The sequence below is a fragment of the Mytilus edulis genome, unplaced genomic scaffold (assembly GCF_963676685.1).
Source record: "Mytilus edulis unplaced genomic scaffold, xbMytEdul2.2 SCAFFOLD_794, whole genome shotgun sequence".
Classification (NCBI taxonomy): domain Eukaryota; kingdom Metazoa; phylum Mollusca; class Bivalvia; order Mytilida; family Mytilidae; genus Mytilus; species Mytilus edulis.
Genome location: NW_027267394.1, coordinates 14,013 through 27,611, shown reverse-complemented (window position 1 = coordinate 27,611; position 13,599 = coordinate 14,013). Strand labels below are relative to the sequence as shown.

Sequence of the window (13,599 nt, the reverse complement as noted above, 5' to 3'; positions counted from 1 at the left end):
CAGTCTTCACATAAACAAAATACAAATTCATCTTCTTATTGACTTGCTGCACAAGAACAAGAGAGAAATCAAACAGATTTAGATACAAATAGGAAGAAAGGATTGGCAATCAAATCAAATTCCAGATATGGTTTGAATAATACACCCCCATGTAAACCTAAATAGATGACTGCGTTTGGCAATGTCAGTTTGTTTCTTACTTCTGAGTTTGAATGTCACTTTGGTATTTTTTGTCTTTTTTTTTAACATTTTGACATTGCAGCCCATAAACTTTTGTTTATGTCTATCTAAGGTTGTAGAGGTTTTTTCAAATCAAATTTGAATTTTACAGTGTAATGGTACTATTATATATTGATTAATTCCATCTAAAATTTGCAGTGTTTAAGATATAGGAATCAGTTTGGTTGAGTGATGTGTACTGTATGGTATTCTTTACAAAATCTAATTGAAGAAAATCACAAAGCATGTATATTTTGACTGACATGTTCAATAGACAATTTTCCAGACCCCTAGGTGTGAGTAATTTGGCAGCAGTACTGACAGATCTGAAAATGAAGCAATTTGTCTACCAGCAAAATATTGGAAATTATCTTAGACTTTAAAAACCTGAAGAAAAGATGGTGATAGAAAATTGGTTTTAAGTTACCCGGCATTTTAATCGAAAGTGATTACATCAGCACTTTTTAGTTAAATTGTTGATTGTTGACCTCTTTATGTAAGTTCTTTTGCTTAACCAGCATACCTTGGATTCATCTATTTTTTGTCTAGCCTGCAACGAAAGTGGCAGTATGTGAAACATAGGCACTGAACTATCCATTGGTAGCAGTGGTGATGAAAACTATTTGTATGAAGCTTAATATTTCAGAAGGTTGAAGTCTAGGAGGATTCAAACCTTGTATGCAGATACCTTATGTTACAAAATTTCTGTCTGGCATATGTCCATTGTCCTTGATCTCATTTTCATGGTTCAGCAACTGCTTGAAAAAAATATATAATTTATTGTCTATCAGACAGGGTTCAAGTTTTTGATTTTTTGTCTATTTTGGCCCTGACATAACACTCAGAGCATAATGCCTTGTGCGGGAACATGGGAATACCATTAAGTGAGGCCCTTGAAGGTCTGTTTGAAATATTAAAAGTATACATTAAAAAAACTATTTTAGTCCCCCTGTTCCATTTTGATGCACTTTTTTTAAATTGTTAAAAAAAACTCTGCTGCCTTTTATTTAGCAAGATTTATGAAAGTGTTTTGCAATTATTACAAGACTAATGATTCACTTATATAGAGAATTGATTTTGAAAGTTGCAACTGATAAATACCTAATCTACAAAGTCGATAGCAGTCTGCATGTTCCCACTGCTATACTTTTATCAGTGCCGATAACTTTGATGAATTGTTTTGTATAACTACTTGTATGAAAGTTTTAAAGTAATCAACTTAAGACTTCACTGAATTAATTTAAACACCTTCTTGGAATTAACTTTTAAAAAAATGGAATTTAACAAAGTCTATAAATTGTTTTTTTGGTAAATACTGTGACTATTGGAAGTTAATATTTGATGGTAAGTAGTCTATTACTTCAATTACCATAAAGTTATATATTAGTTGAGCAAGACATACATATGAGCATGGATCTAACAAAAGATTCAACTTGCCCAAAAAGCTACTGTGATCTTTTGCAACAGAGTGCTTGGAATAAAGCGTTTGTCATTTGTCCTTATTTTTTATATATTTGCTGAAGTAACTAGTTCAAATGGAAGTAAATATAGTTCAAAATATTAAGCTTTGACATTTACAAGATAAACCCATGAGGGCATTAGCCTTATATATGGCTTATTGGCTGTATCAGATTTACTCAAAAATTTTATGGTCAATGTAAATTTCCAAATTAAAAAAATTTAGAAGGGTTTAACAGCAATTTTCCTTAATTTATTTTAAGGAAAAACGTGATAAATGAAGGATATCACATCACATTAGATGACATCTTGGTGATAATATGGTAATACCACAAACCACCCAACCAACTAACATGACCATATAAAGATATAAATTTGTTAGGGAGACTAACCAACATGGCTATTATTGTCCCCTTCCTGTCTGTCTTCCATACCTCTTAGAAAAAAACTCAAATTCATAGATAATTTGACATAAAGCTTTCATACATGGTACAATTATTTGACCAAAATTGTAATGATCAAAGATTAAAAACAATAGATCAAAGAAAAATGCATACAAATAAGCATGGAAATAAGAATGTCATGATAATTGTGTGAGACTTAGCAGCCCTGATCTTGCGGTCATAAAACTTTGCTCAGTGCTCAGAGCACAAAAATCATGCTTAAAACATGAAATCCAGCATTTTAATTGGTTGATTTTCGAGTACGAGGACAAAAAACTGACTCGAAAGTTTTTTGACCACAAGGCCTGATCTTGATCTGGCTATAACATTTCTAAGAGTAGTTATTTGACTTTGTTCCTCTGAAATTGTTTTTTTATTGGAGTAATGGGGCCTTTACACTTTTTTTTACCATTATACCACAATGTCACCATGACACATAATTTTAATTCCTCATTTATACAGTGTGTGAGACATTCCTACAGCCTAGCAAAATTGTTTATTTGAATGGAGCACTCCCTTTGCAGTTATGTAATCACAGAGAGTTCAATTTCAGAAATTAGAGTTATTTTATGTCTTGTTCTCAGATATATGATATGAGAGAGGTTTTTGATGATCAATTCCACTGTGTAACCAATATGACTGCTGTTCTATCAATAGACATTTCAAACATGTATTTGTTACAAAATTCTGATTTAATACTTGATTTTGCTGATTTTGATTAGTTTTGAGAGAAATTTAATCAATATCTTGTTGAAATAGAGAGGAAACCAATTTCATTCAGTTGAGTTTCAAATTATTTTCTATAAAGTGAGAAAAAAGATATAAACACTGAAGTAGAATTTTAGACATGATTTTTTGGTTTATCTTAATGTACATTTATTAGACTTGAAATTGAAGACTATTGGTTTGAATTCCTGATTTGCCCCCCAAAAAACAAAATTTAAGTAATGCTGTTTTAATATATATATGTATTGAATTGATCATAACTTTCATTTCTTCAAATTTGCAAAGATGAGTGTGCCAACAAACCTTAATAGTTTTCATGTTTTAATGAAATCATCTCTTTATGATTGATATTGATATTACCTAGATCCTTCAGGGATACATTGACTGCATTCTTCAACAAAAACATATGTGAATAAAAGCATACAAAGATAAGTCATCTACAATCAAACAAGTTGCTTTCTTTAAAAAAGAAAAGCAATACATGAACCTAAGACCACTGACTGCCGGGTTACCAAAAGATTGTTGCTGAATTTGTGTTTGCTTTTGAATTGAAATAATTGACTGTGAATAGAAGAAGCCAGTTGGACGTATATATTTACAGCTTCTATTTGAATAGTTATTTTAAAAGCTCGACTATTTTATATTACTTGGGAATGTACATATTTTTTTCCGATTATAACCCATTGACTAATCCTAATTTCTACTAACCGGATGACTTATGCAAATTGCACAAACCTATCGCAATATAAATTTATGCACTCAGTTTGCTTTATAATCTGGAATTCTGGATGCATTTATTTTATCTATCACATCTTTATATTTTGTTTCCTAAATGAATGCCTTTATATTCTCAACTCGTATTTGAAGCTGTCTTTACTCATGTATAGATGCTGTATGCGGTTAATCCTGTGGCATGCATGTTTGGGACCTCTTATGAAGAGACTTATTTTGGTCTCATAAAACATCTCAAATTTGAAGGATTTCCTGATTTTACTTAAATCAATTCATAACATTATACAGAGAAACTTAGTTTTGCCAAAGAATTTCTTAATTCAGAAGTTTGTGAATACCTGTACACACTTTCAAAATAACCAATTTATATAAAAAGGTATGTAGATATAAAAAACGCCAGACACGAGTTAAGTCTACAGAAAAAGCATCAGTATCGCTCGAATGAAAAAAATTAAAAGGCTAAATACATTACAAAGTTAAGGAATCTATTCCTTTGGTAGACAGTCCTCAGTTTTTTGAAAAGGTCAAAGTTTATAATAGGACAACGACTCAAAAAAGAAACAAAAGAGAAACAACACGAGGTCAGAATACCGTTGGTAATGATGACCGTGCTTGAAAGTCGCATGTAAAGCTCTTTCTGCCGTGTCCTGAATTTAGATAACAAAAACGAAAATAAGCTTCCACGAGTGAATTTAATAGTATTGCATGCAAGTAGTATTTTAGCGCACGAAATAGAAAATAGAAAGCATCTCACTGATACTCAGGCAAAGAATACTCATTTGCGTCATCACATATCTTAATCTAATAGTTGAAATCGAATGTCAAACGGCTTACATTAAATGTTTTGACTCCGGATGCATTGACATTTTATCCGGAATTTTTGAGAACGCAAACCGATAGTGTGCTTTTGAAATGTGATCTATAATGTGAATGAATAAAGACGTGTTGGACAGTTGGTCAACACAATTAATACAATTTTCAAAACCGTACCATAGTACAAATAAAGTATAGATGCTATAAGGTTAAATTATTAAAACAAACAAACAAAAATTGAATTAAAATTTATAATAAACTATAACGTTCCTGTTAGTATTTTTTTTTTAAATTCTTTTGAATCATATAATATCAATAAACACGAACATCAAGTATTTACGGATGGACTTTTTATTTATCGAATGAATCTATTTTTTAAATTCTAACATTCCAATGTGAATATATTACTATACACAATATAGGCAAAGACTTCTAAATCCATACTAACAGTATAAAATAATCAACATTGGGGTTGTAATTAAATTTTGTTGTAATTATTGTAAATTATTTGTACGGTTGTTGTGAGCTGCAATGATTTAAAATCATGCTTTATGAATTGAAAACACACAAGTATTTTATTCACGACCGTTTAAAATTTAAATATTTAATAAATTGATCTTACTTTCCGTTTTATGGATATATTACAATACAAAAAAATAAATAATAATTACTCATAAAACATAAAAACTAAAATGGTATGAAATAATTAATGTAGAAATATAATGATTATTGTTTATACACAATTTTTTTTTTGTAGGATGCAAAAAAATTTATTTAGATTTAATTTTTATGTTTCCTTTACAAATGAATATTATAAAATACCAAAGCAGAGTATCTTGTCATATAAAATACTTTAATTGCAACTCTGAAAATATTCTGATTTCAATCATTGTTAGTTTCTCCAGAAACATAAATACAGTATTTATTTTGTATATATTTGTTTGATTCCGATTGAATTAAATACTTTTGATAAGAATATTATCTTTCTGTGTTCCGATCTAATATTATCTTTCTGTTTTCCGATTTAATATTAATATTTTAACCAGAATGTTATTTCCCGTAAGTCTAGTATGATGAAATACACAGTATCCCATGGCTAAATCTTTAAACATAATTAGTTTACATGTTATCGAGACAACAGACAATACCACGTTATAATTAACCCAGATACACACAATGCACAGTGGTCGTTTTAAAACAAATATAATTGCGTCGTCAAGGGCCATCAAGGGACCATATCAAAGACATAGATAACAACCTGTTAAGACCTGTATAAATGACCGAAAACTTTAGAGACGTTCCGAGAATGTTATTCTGACTTCCGAACGAGAGATATCGAGTGGCCCATAGACACATCCAAAACTCGCCAATATATAAGCATGAACCCCTCAGGGGGTTCATGCAAAAATCATTTCTATAGATCCTTTTTGTTTTATAATATTAGACAGTTGGTTTTACACTAGTCATTTTTGGGTCCCTTTATAGCTTGCTGTTCAGTGTGTGATCCAATGCTCTGTGTCGAAGGCTGTACTTTTGACCTATAATGATTTACTTTTACAAATTGTGACTTGGATGGAAGGTTGTCTCTTTGGCACTCATACCACATCTTCTTATTTCTACTTGTAGCAAATATTTCTTAGTGAACAGCTATTCAGATTGCATATCCATAATAATAATAAAAAAATACAATACAGTGAGAACTGTTGCTGAAAGAATTGTATAAAAAAATTTCAAGGTTTAAAGGGAGATAACTCCAAAGTTCCAATCAAAGAGCACCTGTTTTTTTTTGTTTTTTTAAATCAGTCATGTTAAAATCAACTATTTTTTGTTTCTTATATGTAGAATTGCAGCATCAGGCTACATATCAGACACTTTTTCAAAATATACAGATAACAAGATGCTCCTTGGGTACCAGTATCATACACTTAGTTTTTTCTTAGTATATTTATTTGTAACATTGTGTCTAAAGGTTCAAAGGGAGATAACTCTAATATATATTTTGGAAAGGCAGATTACAGTATAATGAACTCAGTTCTTACTTGCAACCATATTATTTCTGGAGTTTATTGAACTTGGAAATCTCAATGGTTAAAATAAAAGTCATACAAAATAACACTAAACACTTCATAGAAAGCTAAAGCTTGAGCACATTAAAAGTGACCAGAAACATAAGCTCTTTGATATTATTAATAATAATTAACTTTTATTAGATAATTTATGGATTGATTGATGAAGCATCAATCCTAGGAAATCATCATGGTTTATTGATAAGCATTTTTTTATTTCACTAGATTTTTGGTAACTATAAGATATAGGTCAACAACATCTGATTGTAAAGTGTGCACTTGTCGGTCTAGCAGGGTTCATCTTTCTTTGACTCCTGTGTTTCCACTCTAGTTTGTATTAGGACTGCTTCTCAGTAAATTTGTTTTAGTCAACAATAATTGCTATATACATTCATTATAGAAGTATGTTTGATAATTGTTATGTTGTTTTGACTTTAACCTCAGATTCATAGATCCATTGTCATCTTGAATTGGCATGGAATATTTAGCTAAACCCAAGATCAATCAATCATATTACAATGCAGGCTGCAATATATAACATTAAGAATAACAGTTACATAGATACTTCGTCACCTCCGTCCCAAGTATTGGTTTCCGTTCTTTAACTTTAGTTTGCCTCAACCATATGTTATGAAACATATATGACGGTCCCAAGTCAGGTGCCTCTAGCCTTTGTTAGTCTTGTATTATTTTAATTTTAGTTTCTTGTGTACAATTTGGAAATTAGTATGGCGTTCATTATCACTGAACTAGTATATATTTGTTTAGGGGCCAGCTGAAGGACGCCTCCGGGTGCGGGAATTTCTCGCTACATTGAAGACCTGTTGGTGACCTTCTGCTGTTGTTTTTTTCTATGGTCAGGTTGTTGTCTCTTTGGCATATTCCCCATTTCCATTCTCAATTTTATTAACTATGTGAATCTTGCATCTGTATGTGGATCTGTGTCCCATAGACATATTCTACAATTTTTTTTATTTTTTTTTCAGTGCTGACAACAGTTCCACAGATGACTACAATCCAAAACTTTCTGTAAACGGCAAAGAAGATAGTCCGTTCAATCAGAGAACACTGGGTAAAATTAAATGATTGTTGTGAATTTGTAAGATAAATATAGATTTAATTACTGCATTTAGTAGGCAAAATAGCACACAACATGTGTTGCATTGGTAAAATATGATTATTTTACAATTTTAATGCAATAATTTATTGTCAGATGGTGATGAAGATGTGTTGGCTAAACATCAATGGGACAGTAATTCCAATTACAAGTATTAGATGTAAGCTTCTCATATGAGGGGCGTTAGCCTGAAAGATATCAGACTATTACATCTGACTTTTATAGAAGTATTAAATACATAAAATTCAGAATGGAAATGGGGAATATGTCAAAGAAAAAACAACGTGACCAAAGAGCAGATAACAGCTGAAGGTCACCAATGGGTTTTCAAAGCAGCGAGAAAATCCCACACCAGGAGGTGGTCCTAAGCTGGCCCCTTTATGAAATTGTGTACAAGTTCAGTGAAAATGGACGTCATACTAAACTTCAAAACATATATTTATTAGATTAAATTAAAAACACACACAGAGGTCTTGGGACAGGTGCAAATTCAGTGGGGTTAAACATGTTTTGGGAGATCTCAACCCTCCCCCTATACCTCTATTTATAAATATCTTATCTTTTCTGTTGTTCTTAAAGAGAAATGAGTTTTGATAGAACAGTGTCATTGTCTCAAATTTTCCAGATGCTATAACGCTTACAGAAATTGTTTGTAGTTATAGATTTGGAATGAAATCGTAATTGACTCTTTTTCTGTGAACCAATTGATAACTATCTTACAACTGCTTTTGTATGGCTATATGAATCTCTTGTCTTTTTCTGGTTAAATGCTAAAACCCCAACCTTTTGCTGATAAATGAAAACACCTCTATGTAAATAAAAAAAAATCATTTTATGGCCAACATACAGTCTAATACAATAATAGATAGGTCACACTAGTTTGAAGCTCCAAGTTAGTTGAAGTCTGATAATGTTGTGAATAAATTAAACTAGAAATCAAAGATAAACCGACTACACCAAATAATCTAGTTAACAAAAAACATTAAGATGTGACATAAAGCATATCACTGATGATCTATTTTGTGTGACATCATAATAAATTACTGAAGGAGCCTATTGAAGCATTAACACGGCAGATTTTCCTCACAAATACAGTTTAAATGACTTTATATATTATTTTTGTTAGTGAAAGGCCACATTAACACATTAAAAGACATAGCAAAATTACCCTTCATTACAGAATTCCTATAAAATGCATTAAAAGTTATGTCAAGATATGAAATTTCATCCCAAGATCTACTATAAAAATCTTTGTCGTATGCATATTATTTATGCATTAATTCACTTCTGTCAATTTAAATTAAATATTTCTTAAAGACTAATATGCTATTTATTTATTTCTCAGAGAAAGACAAAAACAGTCTTCGTTTGATAAAGTAGTTCATTGATTTTTCCCGTTAAGGAGCATTCTGAAATACATTCTGACATAATGCTTTTATTGTTATATAGGGCAACTTGTCCTGAATAAATCTGTATCATTCATTTGAAATGTATTTGTAATATTCAATACAATTTAATTTTTTTAAGGTTTGTCTCCCTTTTCATATCTAAGATCTATTGTTTCAGTTCCTATTTCACCTTCTTATACATGTTATACGGACATTTAGATGAGAGTGGGAAAAAGTGAAGGGAAACAATTTCAACAATTTCAACATTTACAGGTCACTGTACAATTTTACAATGAGAAAATCCATACCAAATAGTAAGCTATGTAAAGCCTGGCAAAACAAAATGTGACATAATTCAAAAGAAAAAAAATATTGCCTGGTTACAGCTATTAACATTTAAAAAAAAAACACAATTACGACACAGCAACCAACAAATACCACAGCAGGATACAGTCTGTGGTCAAATGGAATTGTAGAACGACATAATGCAACTTTAACTGAAACAGTTAACAAAATCAGAGAAAGCTCAAATCTATCTTGGGGAAACTGAAAATTATAGGTCAAAGTACGGTCTTCAACACAGAGCCTTTGCTCACACAGATTATGCTCTAGCTTAGGGACAAGTACAGTACATAGAGAGGGTCTATGGTTTAAACATGTTTGTCAGTCCTTATAGTCCTAGCCTTTGACAGTGGAATAACAACACTACAGAAGAACAACTGTAGAGATCTTTTAAAAGGACTTGACTCATCAGATTGGTCATAAGCACTTACACAACTAACAAAAAGACAAATGATCCAAATTACTGATCTATAATTATACTCTCAGTAACTGAAATATTTATCCTAGCCCAATTTCAACCTAATTAAAAGACCATGTTTTCTGAGACCCTTCAATTCTTAGACTCTTCAAGTCTTCTTTCAGTGGTTAATGTTCAACTTCGACTTTTGCTTTTATTTTTCAGATTATGAAAAGTTCAAATCAAATTTTCTTCTTTAGTCAAGAAAATTAGCTACAAAGTGAATGTGATTACTGACTCGTAAATTGTAACCACTAATAAAGGCTGATTTTACTAACAGGGAGTGATTATGGAATCAGATCTGTTAGATCCATCTGTTCCTGCCAGTAATTACAGGTAAGACTTTTCATTATGCTGTGTCAAAAATCTTGCTATACTTGGCTGATCGCAATCCTATGTGTGTTGGTACTATGTTGCCTGCTGTTGGTTTTGATACTCATGTCACCTTTGCTATGACATTTGGAAGACAATATGACCCTCATAATCAAGAACAGTTGTGATGAAGCACCCTAAGAGACAGTCTGATTAAAAAAAATGGTCATATTCCAACCTACTGTTAATTTCTCATAATAGAAATAATTTAAAACTTAGGCAATATTCATGCTTACCAGTATGACCTACAAGCTTATTGAAATTTGTAACGTTAGTTCCTTAAAGAACATTAACAGGATAAATTTTTATATGAATACTAATGCATCAAGATTACAAGAATGCAAGAGATATTTGAAAGAAAAATAAGTTTGGAATGGGAACAAATACTTGGGTCCTTACTTGTAACTTGTTTTTAAAGAATTTGGGGTTTTTTTTTGGAAATGTGTATATGAACTAATTTTTATTCTGATATTGCAAATATATTTAAAAGTATAAGAATTATAGGAAGTTTGAAGAAATGTACTAAGTTACATGAGTGCACTTCCAGTGAATATGTGCAGTTCTGATTATTAGAAGTACAGTGCTGATTGGATTGTGGGTTCTTGGTTTTTATTGATACTGTTTCAAGAAAATGTATCAGATATATATGTATATATACTTATCAGATACATTTTATGAAGATTCAAGCTTTTTTTTTTAAAGTTTTTCTTTCCTTTAAAGAACAGAAAATGTGTTAAGGAACAGATAATCAAGCTATAGTTTTGAGTTATCTCCCTTACAATACTTAAAAAGCAATATAGAAAACCATACAATTTTAAAGATGAATCAGGAGAAAGCAAAATAGGGTGGTCTTAAGAATAATGTGATAGGATCAAAGCATCATATAAACTTCAGTAAGAAGATTGCAAATAAGAAACTTTTTATGTCCTGAGTTTTGTTTAAGTCTGTGAAGCATGATACACTTTCTAGATTCTGTCCAATGACTTAAGTTACCTTTCCCATACTATAGTAGCTTCATTCTATCCTTTTTTTTCTCTTGTAATTTATTCTAGGTATTACACAATTTTAATGTATTGCAGATTAGTTTTTTTTTAAACTGATGTCATTAAAAAGTAATGTTTCAAAGTACATGAACCATAGAATTTAATGTTAAGCAAGTTATTTATATTCTTCTGAAGTCAAACATTAAACATGGTAAACACTTGCATGTTGAATAATTTCACCGAAAGCTATATTTTATATTACAATAGTTGATCTGTTTTCAGTTTTATTTATTGCAACTAATTTTTCAAACAGAAAATGCAATAAATTTCAGATATAAATTTGTTGCCTGGAGAAATTGACAGAAGCATATTTCATTACACTTTAATTTATTTCCAAATGAAACAAATCATTCTTTATTATTTGCTTGCGTTAATTGGTTAGTTTTGTGATGAAAAGTTTTATATGGTTGAATTCCTCCAGCAGGCATTAATATTCAAGGTTGCTGTTCTCTACAAATATATTATAGTAAGGTCAATGTTTGATTAAAGCCATATTTAGAAATGTTCGTGTTTCAGATTGCAAGATTAGGTTTTATTATTTGTGCTCAAAATTTCAAGTTTTAATTGCCAAACAGGAAATAGAAGTCTGACAGATATGGAAAGTGCTCACACATTACAACATATCACTGCCAAGTACCTGATTCATCTTTAAAATATAAAGATTTTTTATTTGTGCACAAACGGTTAGTTTTATACCAAAGCAGACTTTTAATAAAAGTGCAAAATTCAGAGCTGATTGTGTGGCATCAGTTTTGTTGAAACAATTTTCTTTATTTGTTTGATTTAAAGAAATTTTGACTAATTTAATATCAGTATAAGCTTGCATCAAGTTTTCAATAATGAACCCCTTTCTAGGTGTGGTCATACCTGTAGCCAGGGGGGTTCGGACGACCCCCCCCCCCCCCCCCCCTTGTAAACAAATAAGCACTGTTAAAGTCAATGTTTTGTTCGAATTGTGACTGTTAAAGTCAAGTTTGTGAGTCCAAGGAACCCCCCCTTGGAAATTCCTGGCTACAGGCCTGGTGGTGGCTAACTTGCTTTTTCTTGTTTATCCATCCATTTGTCTGTATTTCTACAAATATTTCAGTGTACTACTAAACAAAACGACTTAACATTTGTTCAGCAACTTGGCAGTGATGTGTTGTAATGTGTGAGCACTTTCCATATCTGTCAGACTTCTATTTCCTGTTTGGCAATTTAATCTTGAAATTTTTCATCACATTTTTTTCTCCAGTTCTTTTGAACAGAATAAATACATATTTAGCTAACAGCTTTGCATTGGAAAGTTGTAATGTCAAGTGCTTTCCAGATCTGTCAAGACACCTACTCAGCGGCGGATCAAGTAATTTTCATATGTCCCCATTCAAATGCATTGATCATCAAAAAGAAAGAGGGGGTTCCAACCCTGGAACCCTCCCCCTGGAACTGCCACTGCTATTCCTGTTGTCTGATATCAATACTCCAAAAATAATGATTCTACAATAGAATGTAATGTTATCATTTTATGCATAATTTTTGGCATATTTAAGTTTTACTGAAGCACAACGATATCAGATACTGTGGATTCATTTATTTTCGTGGATACCAATTTTCGTGGATTAAGAAAAACTCGCATATTCGTGGATATTTAATTTCGTGGTTTTGCTGAAGTCTGCATACAAACCTATAGAAAAATTATCATTCGTTGAATATTTAATTTCGTGGTTTGACTGTGCCCACGAAATCCACGAAAATTGGTATCCAACAAATAATAATGAATCCACAGTATATCTAAATATTTTGCCGTTTTCCTTACATTGTATGGAGAGCAAATATTGCTTGATTAATTACCTGAATTGCTTCCATTCCATGGAAAATTTTATACTAACCTATCGTTACTTCCTATAGTGACAATTTCTATGGAATATAATCTAACCTACTGTGATTGCCAACAGTGACGATTTCTATGGAATATAATCTAACCTACAGTGATTCCATACATTGACAATGTCTCCCTAACTGTGTTATGATTTACTCTGACCTTGTGATCGGCCATTAATCTCACTATTATCCTACCACTCTTCAGGGACATCCTATAATGGCCATCTATAACCAATCTCTTTGTCAACATAGTTATATCAAAGCTCTTGCTGTGTAATTCACTTATTTTTCTCTATCCCGGAGAAGTTCCTTCATTTTCTGAGATGATTTGATTTTACTCGGTTCATAATCAAAATAAGATATTGTATTGATTAAAAGATTAGATCATCTATACGGAAATGTCCTATACATATTGTATTCCATTAGTGTTTTTCCTGTTCCATTTACTGCATATGACTCTAGATATCTTATTTTCGTCTTTATTTCTTAGTTTTCACCGTCATGCCTAGAGGCCATTAAGATACCTTGTCAATGAAGCTGTCACAGCTAAAAGATAAGGAGAC

At 31.3% G+C, this 13,599-nt stretch overlaps 1 long non-coding RNA gene across 1 annotated transcript; it reads left to right on the top strand.

Moving 5' to 3' along the window:
* Positions 1–1,369: 1,369 nt before the first annotated feature.
* Positions 1,370–10,098, top strand: LOC139505386 (uncharacterized). The gene is made up of 3 exons (XR_011659708.1): positions 1,370–1,563; positions 7,444–7,529; positions 9,927–10,098. It is a non-coding gene; the product is annotated as an uncharacterized lncRNA (long non-coding RNA).
* Positions 10,099–13,599: the final 3,501 nt, after the last annotated feature.